This window comes from Anolis carolinensis, chromosome 5, assembly GCF_035594765.1.
Source record: "Anolis carolinensis isolate JA03-04 chromosome 5, rAnoCar3.1.pri, whole genome shotgun sequence".
NCBI lineage: Eukaryota > Metazoa > Chordata > Lepidosauria > Squamata > Dactyloidae > Anolis > Anolis carolinensis.
Genome location: NC_085845.1, coordinates 179,136,265 through 179,149,260, shown reverse-complemented (window position 1 = coordinate 179,149,260; position 12,996 = coordinate 179,136,265). Strand labels below are relative to the sequence as shown.

The window sequence follows — 12,996 nt, the reverse complement described above, 5'->3', positions numbered from 1 at the left end:
AGTGGAGTATAAATAAACATAAACATAATAATTTTTTTCATGTCAGGAGCGACTTGAGAAACTGAGAATTGGCTGTCTGCAATTGGCTGTCTGTTTGGCCAGGGGACGCCCAGATGTTTTGATGTTTTTGCCATCCTTGTGGGAGACTTCTCTCATGTCCCCACATGGAGCTGCAGTTGATAGAGGGATGCTATTTCGAGAGGGATTGCAGAGGAAAATTGAGGTATTGGAGCTTGCTGTGATGGTTGTGGGTTGTAAAATAAAAATAAGCCCCAGGTTCCCATATGGTTGTCTGTTCTTGAACTACTTAGAGAAATGATGGATATAAGGAAAATCAAACATAGATCAAAATTTAGAGTTTGGGAAAAGTTACTTAACAGACATAGCTTTCACATAGTGTAGACATTCTAGAAGTTGTAAAAGAAGAAACTTTCCAAAGCACTGATGTGGAGTGATCAATGTGTAACTATGTGTACAAGGTGTTCTGTAGTTTGAATCCCAAATATTGATTGTTCAAAAAGTTTTTCCTATTAATATTAAAGAAAGTAGTGCTTTTGTACCTTCCTTTGTATCTTTTAGTGTGGCCTAACAGCCAGTATTTCAGATTTCTCGATCTGATTAGTTAAGATTAACAAGACTGCAAGTTTCACAATCAAAAGTAATTTTATGAGACAGAGCGAGATGGGCAGAAGGTGACAGAGAGGGTCGATGCGTTGACTTCTTTGCCAAAGACAAATCAATAATTTTTGTTGATATGCTTGTTGCTGTGTGTCTTCAAACCATTTTGGATTTATGGAGACCTAAAGGTGAACCTGTCACAGAGTTTTCTTGCTGAAATTTGTTCAGAGGTCGTTTGCCTTTCCTATCCCCTGAGGCTGAGAGAGAGTGACTTTCCTAAGGTCACCCAATGAGTTTCCTTGGTCAAGTGGGACCCTAATTGCTACAGTCATAGTCCAGAACTCCAACCACTATACCACATTGGCTCTAGAAATGAATATTTTCAGTTTGTGTATAAAATGTTTAAAAATACTTTTAAAAACCTTATTAAACAAACGCAACTTGATTTTTTCTGATCTCTTGACAACTTGATCATTTTAGCACCTGGTTTATTACTAAGAATGATGTATCACTTATACTCTAAGGGCATGGGAAGCTTATTCTAACTGATCATAAAAGCAGCAGTGAAACCATTACAGGAAATGTCACCAGGTTTTAGTGCCTGCTGGGACTGCAGAAAAATTGTTCAAGACAAGGGCAGAAGCTTTGCTGAGTTATCTGGGTAATATTTTGGGGGGATTATTAGTCTTACTACCTTATAGCTATGAAGAACTATACTTTTGAAAATTATTCAAAAGATTTCTTCAGAGAGGCATGCTGCTTTCTCAGTTTTCGTGTGAAAGTGTGCATAAAAGTAATGCTGTGCAATTTCCATCTGAATGGCTCTTGGCACTACCAATGCCACAAGACCATGCACAATGGATTTCCTGTCAGTAGATTTCTTCTAATAAGAAAGAAGTTGGAAGACAAGACAGGAAAACATGGGAAGGTTGCAGGACCTGGCCCTAGTGCTGCACAGGCTGAGGCAGTCACCTCGGGCCATTCGTGCTGGTTGGAATGAAGGATTCAGGATGCTTACTCTTTGCTTATTTCCGTGGGGAACGACCAACTCTGACAATCAGAGAAATAAATCAGAAAAATATCTGGCGTAAACTAATAAATCTTTAGTGGATGGCAGCAACACTCTGCACAGTGAATCTGCCTAATCTCAAGAATTTGACATTCAAATATTGGCCCATGCTGTCTCATGTCATTGCATTCACATCTTTAAATCTTTAAATAAGTAACTAAAAGTGACTGGCTACTTTCAAGAAACATGGGAAGTAAAAGCTTGTCCTTTAAAACATAACTAATGGTGACTGTTTTTAAAGCTATGCCTGTAATTAGAACTAATACAGGCAGTCACCAAGTTACAAACAAGACGAAGATCCACCCAGAGGAAAAGTGTTCTTCCCATACATCAAGAGAACCACTGACCGCATAGGGAAGCTGATGAAGAAACACAACCTACAAACTATCTACAAACCCACTAAGAAAATCCAACAAATGCTACGTTCAGCAAATTACGAGAGGGATCCTATCACCTCTGCAGGAGTCTACCATATACCATGTAGTTGTGGACAAGTCTACATAGGGACCACCAAACGCAGCATTGCCCAAACACAAATCAAGGAACATGAAAGGCATTTTTGTATAGCATAGGAAAGGGAAGAACATTTCATCTCACTTTCTGTCCTTGTGATAATTGGATTTTGAAACAAGGATTGGTGATAAAGTGTCAGTGGAGACACCTTTTCCCCATGATAACTCCTTTTGGAAGTTTGCTTTCTAAATCAATTATTCCTGATATTGTGTGCCTAAATGGATCCTAAAGGCACCAGATTCCATCTGATCTTGGAAACTAAGCAGGCTCAGCCCTGGTTAGTACTATGATGTAAATAACCAATGAAGACCAGGTGCTGTAGGCTATATTTCAGATGAAGGGATTGAAAAAACCCATCTGAATATTTCTAACCTAAGATAACCCCTATGAAATCCATAGGGTCACCATAAGTTGATGGATGACTTGAATCCACATATACATAAACAAATGTAAATTCCTTTTTTTCAAAAGTCATTTTCACCCTGAAATCAATATGGAATATTTAAATGTTTTTAAGTGTTGGTGATATCTATAGTTATTTTTTTCCTTTTCTAGTGTTAGATATGCAGGAATCTCAACTTCACCCCCCTCCCCAGTTCTCCCAACTGTAAATGTTAAAGCAGTGAAATCTGCTTGAGCCAGATGGTTGGAATTGATTTGCAAAAGTACGTATAAAGCTGGAAGAAAATCTCTTTGAGAAATTTAATCCCACTCTGCTATGTCTTTCTTTTTCCCAAGCAGGGAGAGTTTGAATACCCTCTTATAAAGGCATTTTGAGACTAACTTCAATGTTTTGATCAATGGCTTTTTACTCTTCAAAAAGTTAGAAATTTCTCAAGAGGGCTGGGATAGTTATTCTTCAGACTACAGCTCCTAGAGTCCTTAGACACCATGGTTAATGCCTGTAGGACTTTGGATGCTGGAGTCCCAACAGCAACTCTTCTGAGTTCTGAGAAGAAAGGAGAGCCAAGTTTCTTGTTTACACCATGAGATTCCGTATTCAAGATCCTGATGGGCATTTTCAGCCATCTGAAGCCTGAGTAGCATCAAATATTATAGAAAACAGGGGTAGAAATTCTGCAGTCCCTGCAGCCCTTCCAGGTAATGGCAAGAAATTCTGACAGCTCCAGTCAAAAACATTTGTACTTTCATGATACCTACCTCTGATTTAGTGAAACTTTTGAAAATATCTTAACCATGAAGATAATGGTGTCTTAATGTCAAGCCTCAGTAACCTAATTTTAAATATGTTAACATTTTCCATTAAAAATACCACAGAGCTTATTCAATGCAAGTTTTTTTTTTAATTCGCCAGTTTGGGAATGCATGAGAAAAGAGGAGTTACATTTGCTCTCATAATTTAAGAGCAAGAGATGGCATTGGGCACAGCTTGCTCGGTAGCTAATTGGGTAACCTCTCTTCCTTTTGACGGTATCATGGAGCATTTTCCATTGTGGAGATAGGCAATAACTTCTAATACATGATTTATGTTTTATTGAATCTGTAAAAAGGCAGGGTTTATCCTCAGAAGGTGCCATTAAGAAGGCCAGAGTCCTGTGGGCTCCCCAAAGTCCTGCTTTTAATCTCTTCTTTTTGCCTCATATGTCAGCTTCTCTGGATTGTGGAGGCTTTGAGCCAGCATATGAACCATTTTTCTGTCTTTGTTTGCACCCATCTGTTTTCAGCCCCCTTTTCATCAATATGCTGCATTTCTTCTTCTTTGATCTAATGCTTTGCCATCATGTTGAGAAATCCTAAAATAATGAACGGACTTTTTTTCTCTGTGGTCTCTATTCCCCTGCAAATTGTTAGCTTTGTTCCCTTATGATTCAGACAATCTGAAAGCATTGGGCCTCTGTTTTTAATCTCTATGCATCATGGCCAGAGAGCACGCTGTTTAAAAACTACAGTCTCCACTGATATTTATTTTCTCTGCCTAGCTTTCTCACCTAGCTGAAGAAATGCTTATTTTCTTTTTATAGGCCAGTGTGTGTTCCCACTGATTAGTCTGTTTAATCTTTTATCTCTTCACTTTTCACACCTGTGAGCATTTCCTGCTGTGCTCTAGGACACACTTGAAAACTTTTCTTCAAAATGTGTGTAATTTCCAACAGTTAGGGGAAGGCTCCTGTTCCTTTAACACTTACTTTCCTTTCTTGGACAAGGTCATTAGGAGTGAAGTTAAGGGGTCATTAGGAACTGAACCAGCCACATTTAGCTAACTACTCAACCTCCTCCCTTGAAAAGTAGACTTTGCATCTCTAGTATAGTGATCCCTAGTGGCTACCATGAGTTAATTCTATGGGACCGTTCTGACTTAAGTATAACCAAACTATAAGGCTCACTATTATTAATGGTTTCAGGCATCCATGAGAGGGAATGTATCTCCATGGATATGGGAGCCATATCGTACTGCTGTTTAAATATTGTGATTTATTTAATGTGGTTTTTAATTTTGTTATCATGCCAGTAGAAAGGTGGGATATAAAGCAAATAAGTAAAAAAATTCCAGAGAAGCTAATCACCTCCCAACAAAGGATTCCCCCAGGCAGGAAGCAGCCAAGCTTTAAAGCTGCAAGGCTATTCAATACCAATTAAGGTGATCAGTTGCAACATTCCCACTTGCCTCAAACAGACTAGAGTTCTTTCTTCCACCCTGGACATTCCACAGATATATAAACCCCACTTGCCTAGTTTCCAACAGACCTCACAACCTCTAAGGATGCCTGCTATAGATGTGGGTGAAATGTCATGAGAGAATGGTTCTGGAACATGGCCCAACAGCCCAGAAAACTCACATCAATCTAGTGATTCTGACCATGAAAGCCTTCGACAACAAAAAGTTGAATCTTACAATAACTGTAGTTGCACTCTTTATTGAAGATCTACAACTTTTTATTCCCCAATATTTACTCTCTGCATCAGAGCATGAAAAAATGATGCTTGGAGCGAAATCTCCCAGCATCCTCAGGCAGTTTAGGAGACTGACACAACCCTTCCTTTAAGTTGCCCTACACACCATTGTATCCTCTCAACAATTTTGCAAGGCGGAAAAGTCTGAAAAATATCAAATGATTCAGAGTTTCCTGCTGACTTTAATGGTTGATTGGAGATTTGAACTAGGACTTTATCCTGACGCCGTCTGCTGTTGTGTCTCCTCTGTTATATTGGCACAGAATCACTTCATGTATTGCATGTCAGATTTGAGAGAGGAGCCCATTTGCTTCCCAGAGGAAAGGTAGCTTTTTAATTCTACTTTGGATCATTTGAAGTGGTATTTTATTTCATTCTCTATTATGCACATGCAACCTTGGTGATCTTAATGGAAAGCCTTGCATGTAGCCCAAGAGGAAAATTTGTTTTCACTCTTTTCGATACTTCCTTTTTTATGAACCCTTTGACTAGTTCCAATAAAAAAGGTATGATTTATACAGCTGATGTGCCCTTGGACCGTGGAAGTGTGTTTGAAGCACAGCAAGAGAGACAGCTCTCTGAACAGGCTTTGCTTTTGTTGGTGTCTTAATGGGCTCTGTGTCAAAATGGGGATTTTTCATTCTATTCCATAGGACCATGGGCATATAAGTTCTATTCTGGTGCTTTTCACAATGTTTTCTTGAATACTGGAGCACCTAGTTTTGACCTATTCCATCCTGGGATTGAAACTGAGGAGGGGCAAATAAGGGCATGACCCATGCATGTGAGACTTCTGTCCTCCAAAATTCATTTTTTCTTCAGTCCCCAAATTTCCAGAGTTTCAGAGAGCGAGATGCTGAAAATAGTCCACACCTCTGTTGATCGTTTGCAGTTCCTTGGCCATTTCACCCTGCTTCTTTTTTGTTTCTTGGAGACCTAACCTATATGGATGTTTCAAGTTAATTTAAGCTAGAAATTTTGGGAGTGAAGGCAAATTGGAAGGGAAACGTGTCTTCATCCCCTTTACACTCCTGTTCTATTGTCCCCTTCTTCTTCCCATGCATTTTAGGAGGAAAGTGCCATCTCAGTATGTGAGTCAGATCTCCAATTTTTTAGGGTTCAAATGTGTTGCTTTGCAAGAGAAAAATATTAGTGGGCAGGACTATGTGATTCTCAGTTCCCATGTTCAGACAGGCAAGGTGAATAATGCCTGAACTAAACTATAGAACAGGGCTTTAATCAAGTTATAATTGTAAGGCAACATTGTTGTGCCTTATTAAAAAAGGAATTACTTGCAAGGAAAGAGACTATTAGATATCATAGTAGGCTTTCTACTTTCACAGTACTTAGAGGCACAGGATTCCTGTAAAGATGGGAAAATTACAAATAAAAAAAATATCTCTTTAGGAACTGTAGGTTTTCCAACACACTTCTATGGTCAACTTCCACCATAAGATGACTACAAACCCACACTAGAGGACCTATAGATGTTCTCTCCAGGAATCTCTGGGTCCTCCAGCACAGTTCTATGTTCAATATCCATTGGAAGTTGACCATAGAACTATGCTGGAAGACTTCCAAGAGAGAATATATGAATCTAATCAATCAATAATAAAATGTACAAAAGTCAAACCTGCAAATATAGAAGGCCAACTAGTTCCTTTCAAGTTCTGTGTCTAACACGGTGCCATTGTAGGAAATCTGGCACAGACGGTCATCTGAAATCAATCATGTGGTGTTCCAACTGTGGTTGGGCTTTGAATTCCAATGGCTATTGTCAATGTAGAAAATGAAGTAAATGATGGAATGTACAGTCCAACAACATCTGGAGGGAACCGCCTGATTACCGCTCCTGGCCTAGATAGTTGATAGAAGAAGAATAGTATAATCCTGAACAAGTTTGCTCAGGAACAAGTCACACTGATTTGAATTAGGCTGATTCCCAGGTAAGTAGATATAGCATTGTAGGCAAGGAAAAGCAATGCAGCTCCTCTCTATGCCCGCACAATATATTGCCTTTGCCACTTAATTATCCCAATTAGTGGTGAGCAGAAGGCAGCTCCTGATCTGTTGGTTGGTCTCTGGGTGATTTGCAGTAGATGGGCCAAGAATTATGGCTCCCATGTGCTTCACAATAGATTTGTGAAACTGAGATATAGAATAGCAAAGATTTCTATTCACCAGTGCAGCAGCAAATCAACAGCAGAGGTGGAAAAGATATTGGAGGCAAAAATGAATGGGAGGCTCATGCAGCTCTTGAGAGAGTCTATTGCTGGGCTTGATATATGTGGTTATATGAGGCTAGAATAAAGAATACAGGCCTGCCACAGGGTTTCTCCCGGACCATAGGATAGGAGAGAGGGGTAATATGGAAGCTGAGTTATAATTAACGAAACAGTGCAGACTTAATTCATTGGCCAAAAATTAAATATATAAGGCATAATTCTTGCTTGCGCTATTCCAGTGGTTCTCAACCTGTGGGTGCTCAGGTGTTTTGGCTGACAGCTCTCAGAAGTCTCAGACAGTTTACCAGCTGTTAGGATTTCTGGGAGTTGAAGGCCAAAACATCTGGTGGCCCACAGGTTGAGAACTACTGCTCTATGCCCATGTCTGGCATCTAGAACTGTTTAATCTGGATGATCAAAGTATGGCCCTCCATATCTTGTTCGATTGCAGCTTCTAGCACTCTTTACCATTGGTTTGGGCTCAGAGGAACTGTAGTTCAATTTTGCCCATCCTTGCCTTGGGTATTTGCACTGCAGTTCAGGAACATGAAGCACATCCATTTGGAAGTAAATCTGGATTCGGCATTTTAAAAAGGTCTAGGGAAATATTTGCTGTCTCGTCATGACTTGCTCTTCTCATTAAAGCAACTCTAATAAACCCTTGTTTCCTATGTTTGCTCAGCATGTTGTTTTTATGCTAAATTTGGTGAAACTTAGGTTGCTGGGGGACATGTTTCTGGAACTGGCAATATAATTAGGTTGGGATACAGTGAAACGTTATTGCACCTAGCTTTTGAAAAACCTTCAGAGGCTAAATTGTTTCAAGAAATTGAGATTGCGGGGTTAAATCTTCCAAGACAGGTACCCTTAGGAAATGACTAATATTCAACACGTTCCTTCCTCACCAATTCCACTTGGGCACAATGTGTTTTGTTCCTTATAAGAAATGTGCAGCATAAGCTGTAGCTGCTGGCCTTCAGTCTTTCCTATCTAAGGCAATAGCTTGTTGGCTGTTTGTCTTTTGTAATTTCATAGCTGCATCCATAGGAAGAGCATACGCTTAAATGGAGTGAGCGAACACCCAGTGCACAGAAAAGGAAACATCAGAGCACAGGATTTCTCCCTGGATGAAAAGGGGAGGCTTTTTTGGTTTCAGATAATAAACAGACCATTACAACAGAAGGATTTATTTTCCCTGCCAAGTGGTTGAAGGCAGGGGAAGAAGCAGCAGAAAAAGAAAGCAAAGGCAATTGTTGGATGATTCTCTTTTATTTGTAGAGCAAGAGGAAATGGTCACAATAATGTGGACTTACTGCTCAGCTGATATGTAGGCTCCACATGACGCATGGCTGGCTTTGTAAGGGAAATGCTGCATCCAGCCATTGATCCGTGACAGCGGAACGTGAGATTTATTCCTGAGCTTCCCTCAGTTTCTGAGGTGTTTACAGATGAATTGGGCCAAATCTGTCACAATCCATTATGAAAAGATTACAGTATTTGCAGATTTTTAAAATAAATTTGACTTTATGCATTCATCTAGCCCTCCGGATCTTTTTGGTCCAGAACTCCTAACATTTTTCCCTGTTGAGAGTCCTGTCTAAAGCTGCTTGGATTTACCACCCAAAAATACCTACATTCCTTGTTATTGATCTACACTCATAAATCAATGTAGATTAATTGTATGCAAATGTTCTAGATTCATTTCAATACGGCTTCAGGCTGGGACAGAAATGGCTTTGGTCGCCTTGATGGATGATCTACAGGGGGAATTGGACAGGAGGAATGTGTCCCTGCTGATCCTCCTTGATCTCTCAGTAACTTTCAATACCATTGACCATGGTATCCTTCTGGAGAGACTGGCGGGGATGGGACTAGGTGGCACTGCACTGCAGTGGTTCTGCTCTTTCCTCACGGGCCGCCTCAAGGTGCTGCTTCTAACCTATAAAGCCCTGCACAGCTTCAGTCCAGGCTACTTGAGACACTGTGTCCTATGATCCAGAGCAGGCAGACTTTTAAGGTCTAGCAAGGAGACACTCATCTCCACACAGTCCATGGACAACTTAGTTAAAAATCCCAAGAGAAGGCACTTTTTCAGGGGGTGGTGCCAAACCTTTGGAAGGAACTGTCTGAAGAAATCAGATCACCTCCAACCCTTATGTCATATACAAAAGAGTGAAGACTTTCCTGTTTGAAACAGCTTTTAATTGAATTTTAACTAAGTCCTAGCACCTGATGGTTCATATGGGAATTTTGATGGATTTTAATTTTATTTAATGTTAACAGTTTAGATGCCCAGATTCCTTGAGCCAGCATGGCTACTGGTCATGTTTTCTGGGGATTCTGAGATTTGGAATCCCCCCAAAATAGCTTTTCCTGACCTTTGGCATAGCTAAACAGTTTGGAAACAATAGACATTGACAAAATTACGATCTGCCAACTGCAGAAGGCCACCCTACTAGGATCTGCATGCATCATCCAAAAATACATCACACAGTCCTAGACACTTGGGAAGTGTTCGACTTGTGATTTTGTGAAACAAAATCCAGCAGATCTATCTTGTTTGCTGTGTCATACTTATAATAAAAAAGCGGGTTGAAAGAAACCCTTAGTCCAACCCCCTTCTGCCTCTGTGCACCAAAAGCACAAGCAAAGCATCCCTGACAGATGCCCACCCAGCCTCAATGTTATTAATAATAATAATAATAATAATAATAATAATAATAATAATAATAATAATAGGGTTGTAAGAGAAGAAGAGACCCCTTGGATCATTTAGCCCAACCCCCTTCTGCCCTTGTGCCATGGGGGCCGGATAAATGGCTTCGATGGGCCGCATCTGGCCCCCGGGCCTTAGTTTGGGGACCCCTGGTTTAGATGTATGAGGCTGTGAAGCATTCATGTAACTCTTATGGTTTATGTTAGCCAATGGTTTTATGTTACATTGTATATTTTAAATATGTTGTGAGCTGCCTTGAGTCTGCTGGGAGAAATGCTGCATAGAAATTCCCGAAATAAATAAATAAATTAGTGTCCTTCTGCAAAGATATCACCTCATTCCCTGTTATTGGGCATTGCACAGGAAGACAGTTTGATCCAAGTTAATGTTTTTCCAAAGAAGAATGACAATAGCCACAAGTCTCTTGTTTGCTAATAATTTCACATTTGTTATCTTATCAGCCAAAACATCATTGAGAAAGTGGTGGCCAAAGGGTAGACTTTCTGAACTGCCCAAACCCTTTCTTTGTCCTTTACAAGTATTTCCTAAAGGTTTCTTTTTAATAGCATAGTTTGCTGCAAAAAATTTGTGCCAGGCCTTTAAATCTGTTCTGGTTAATGGGAAAGAAATTAAGTGCAGTATAATCAATATCATAGTCAATTCAGTTCCTTTTAGTTCAATGGCAACAGTCAAAAACATCATTAATATATTCACTTATATATAAATGTTAGTAATCAAGGCTGAGTGATGACGGGCATTTTGATAAAAGTAATAACAATAACTGAAATAATATTTTTCATTTATTTTCTATGCAGCCAATTTTATGTAGTTTTAAATTTAAAATGTGCAGCAGAACTTGGAAATGTTTCTTGTTGAACTAGAAATCCCAGATTCCTTGAGCCAGCATGGCTACTGGTCATGTTTTCTGGGGATTCTGAGATTTGGAGTCCCCCAAAAATAGCTTTTCCTGACCTTTGGCATAGCTAAAGCACAGCTTTAGTGGGTCAAGATACTGAAGTGTCTGGCTTTTAATGAGACTGGGTCAATTGCTTTTCCTCTAGCCTTCACCAAATGACTTTTATTGCCCCTGGTCCTCTTTATTTCTTTTCTTGATGCCTATCTGCTTTTTCTGGAACACTGCCTGAAACATCAGCTCATTGATAGGAAAAACACTTGCTAGCTCTGTGCTTAAATCCTGGATTTTCACATCCCCCTTCTTTCAGCTCTTCTATTAGGGCTGTTCCAAGAAACTTAGGTGTAAGATAAGATAAGTGAGGTATTTGCTGGCACTGGCGAAAGGCTTCAGTAATGAATGTTTTGTCTAGTGTGCCATATGGCATATAGTTGAAGCAGAAAAAGGCTGGATACAGGTTTGAGAAATGCAAAATGAATAAAATGGCTTTCCTTCTACTGAACACCTTGGCAAAATATAGAAGTACAGAAATATGACTGAGTTCAGAAAAGCCTTGCTACTCAAGAAAGTCTGAACTGGATCAGGATGTCAAGACTTTGTTATTTTCTGCTAGTACATAGTCCATAACTTAAATTGTTGATTCTCCTTCCATGTCTTTCCTCGAAGACTCTAAGTTTAATCCTGATGTGTTTATTATCCTTGTTAAATGCAGCCTGTTATCATCATAGCTGCTTCTGTTACAGGAGCATGCAATCCCACCCCTGTGGAAGATGATGCCATTGGTGAGTTGTGGAGAGAAGGAGTAGAGACAAAATAATTTCCTCTGTTTTGCCAATGTTGACACTTTATCCTGTTTTTATTTTTTATTTTGTTCATTCTACAAGTTGGCAAAGCAGTTCCTTATTTCTCAAGAGTTCCTTTATATGAGAAAATTGCTGTTTGTGCCCACTGCAGGGCTCAAATGCCCTTTTAAAATATAATAATAATAATAATAATAATAATAATAATAATAATAATAATAATAATAGTTGTGGGGTGTTGCCCCAGGTCACACTGGGGATACGGGGACGAATCTTTACCCACCACAGCTTTAGGGCTAGTCTATTGACTCTCAGGTTGGTTGTAGAGAGAAGCGATGCTCCTACACCATCAACTCCACTGGACAGACCATGTTGTCTGAACGCCCGATCACCATCTCCCAAAGCAGTTACTGTACACCCAACTCAAGAATAGAAAACAGAATGTTGGTGGTCAAGAAAACAGATTTAAAGATGGGATTAAAGCTAACCTTTAAAACTGTGACATAGACACTGAGAACTGGGAGCACCTATCCCTTGAGCACTCTAACTGGAGGTCAGCTGTGACCAACAGTGCTGTGGAATTTGAAGAGGCACAAATGGAGGGTGAAAGGGAGAAATGAGCCAAGAGGAAGGTACATCAAGCCAACCCTGACCGGGACTGCCTTCCATCTGAAAACTGATGCCCTCACTGTGGAAGAACATACAGGTCAAGAATAGGGCTCCACAGTCACCTACGTATCCACTGCCAAGACACTACACTTGGAAGGTCATCATACTTGGGCAACAAACGATCACCTAAGTAAGTAAGTGTAGAATGACGCTTGCTAGTGGAATATATGCAAAACAGGAATGAATAATGAGGAATGGGGACGGAATGCATCTTTGGGAAATGTCTGCTTTGAAGGCTGGCTGCTTTCCAGCAAACTTGTAATTGCTTCACCATGAAAAATTGTAACAGAGCCAAACGTATCTAGACGAAAGGAAGAACACCCCTACATATACATCTCCACGTACAGAAGTTGGTGATGTAATGAGGATTTGATTCATAGCTGGCTGCTGTTCTCAGAAGTGACCTTCAGGCAAGTCCAAGTCGACAGGGTCTACTCCCTTCCCTCCCTGCCTCCCGGCAAGCCAGTCCGCTCCCCTCGCTCCACATGAGCAGATGATTTACTGCGGGACAGGTAGCTCCCCAAACTGTCTAGAGTCAGACAATTTGTCTGATCCTCTCT

At 40.1% G+C, this 12,996-nt stretch overlaps 1 protein-coding gene across 2 annotated transcripts in view; it reads left to right on the top strand.

Moving 5' to 3' along the window:
- Nucleotides 1-12,996, top strand: part of chst11 (carbohydrate sulfotransferase 11) — a 231,679-nt gene that overhangs the window by 75,583 nt on the left and 143,100 nt on the right. The gene's annotated exons all lie outside the window — the stretch shown is intronic.